General features: G+C 65.5%; 1 protein-coding gene across 1 annotated transcript in view; it reads right to left on the bottom strand.

The window, feature by feature from the left end:
- LOC112122204 (neurogenic locus notch homolog protein 3-like) overlaps positions 1 to 1,796 on the bottom strand; it is a gene marked incomplete at both ends in the record, with an annotated part of 6,938 nt that overhangs the window by 3,426 nt on the left and 1,716 nt on the right. The window lies entirely within an intron of this gene.

Here is a 1,796-nt window from a genome sequence, read left to right as displayed (position 1 = left end):
GAGGTGGCAGGCTATGTGGAAGGAGGGCAATGCCATGGGGCAGGGGAGGCGAGGAGGTGGCAGGCTCTGTGGGGGCAGGGCAGCTCCATGGGGCAGGGGAGGAGGGGAGGTGGCAGACTCCAGGAGGGCAGGGCACTGCCATGGAGCATGGGAAGCAGCAGACTGTATGGTGTTAGGGTTGCGCCATGGGGCAGAGAGGCTGTGGGGGGGGTCTGGAGTAAGCCCATTACCAGAGGGGGTTCCATCACTAGGGCAGTGCGGGGGGCAGACACCCTGGTCAAGGCTGCAGCAGTGGGAGCTCTTGCCCCATGTGGGGTGGGACAGGAGAAGGCAGTGTTGGGGGGGAGAGGGAGAGAGCTGGGGAAGCAGCAGACACAGAGGTGCTGGGGAGGCAGCAGTCTGAGGGAGCAGGGGGTGCCCAGGCTATGGAGAGCGGAGCCAGCCCTGCCCTCTCCCTCTTGGGGCTCAGCAGCCGTGGTTTCCACCAGAGCTGTGACCCCACCCCATGGACAGGCTGCTCCCATATGGCCAGAGGGCCTTGCACCCTGGGGCTACGGCTCCTCCTGCAGCTGGCCACACGGGGTGGGAAGACCACAACGCATTTGGGAATTCCTGCCCCCCACACCTCCCTCCCAGCCCCCATTAAAATCTGGGAGCCCCCTTTCCCCATAAATTCCAGTGCCTCTGGGCCCATAGATCTGGGGCAGGCCCACAGCACCCTCCAGCCTCAGCCTGGCAGAGCTCCCGATGGCTGTGCTGCCCTGGCTGTGAATGGAGGGGACCTGGGGGCTCCTAAACTATTATCCCCCCAGCTCACTATCCAGGCCCCACCCCGACCCCAGTGCTGCCCCATGGACACACCCAGCTCAGGGCTGCCAGTACTGCTGGTTGGGGGGCAGTGGGTCCCCTACAAAACTGCATGGTTTGGCGGGGAAGGGCAGGGGCGCTGGTGCTGCCTGGTTCAGGGACTTTAACGAAGCATCAAGCACAGGGACAGTATTTCATGCAGAGGTGAAACGCTCGCCCAAGGGCCCAGGCCAGTCAGTGGCGGAGCTGGGGAGACAGAATTCTGGAGTCCTGGCTCCCAGGCCCCCTGCTCTACCCACTAGGCCCCACGCCCCTCCCAGAGCTGGGGACAGAATCCAGGAGTCCTGACGCCCAGTCCCCGCCCAGAGCTAGGAGAGCACAGATCCCTGCTCTACGCTCTGAGCTGAGCGATGTGCGTGGCCCCCGGAGCAGCCAGGCGGTCGGCATGTGGAGTCCGCGGGTTGGTTTTGTGCCCATTCCCTGGTCCCCACATCACTGGCACAGGCATCGGGGCAGAGGCTCTATGGCTCCTTCACCCTCCTGCACCACAAGGGGCCTGTGCGGCCCCCATCCCGTCAGGATGCCCAGGCACCAGCATGGCACAGCAGAGCACCAGGGTGCCGGACTGGGGGAGAGGGCCTGGTGTCCTGGCGAGTGCTGTGCCGGCACTGCCCCTCTCCCCCGCTCCGGCCCCACAAAGGGCTGAAATTAACGAGGGGAAGATTCCTCCCCACAGGGGGTAGCGGGGAGACAAAAAGGAGCAGCCCAGCCCCGCGCAGACCTCCCCCCTGCCCCATTAGTATTCCAGGCACAGCCCTGCACTCCCACCGTCTGGCTGCCGGCTATGCACCCCCTGCCCCTCCAGCACCTCCGGGTGAGGAGCCGACTCCACAGCCGGCTCCAGTGCTTAACTTGTGCCAGGGCTTGCCAGGGCTGAGCCCCGGCCCCTCTGGGCTTGGGAGCTCATAGCCCCGGCCCCTCTGGGCTTG

The sequence above is a fragment of the Terrapene carolina genome, unplaced genomic scaffold (assembly GCF_002925995.2).
Source record: "Terrapene carolina triunguis isolate 2854851 unplaced genomic scaffold, T_m_triunguis-2.0 Scaffold32238, whole genome shotgun sequence".
Classification (NCBI taxonomy): domain Eukaryota; kingdom Metazoa; phylum Chordata; order Testudines; family Emydidae; genus Terrapene; species Terrapene triunguis.
This window is presented reverse-complemented; position numbering and strand designations above follow the sequence as displayed.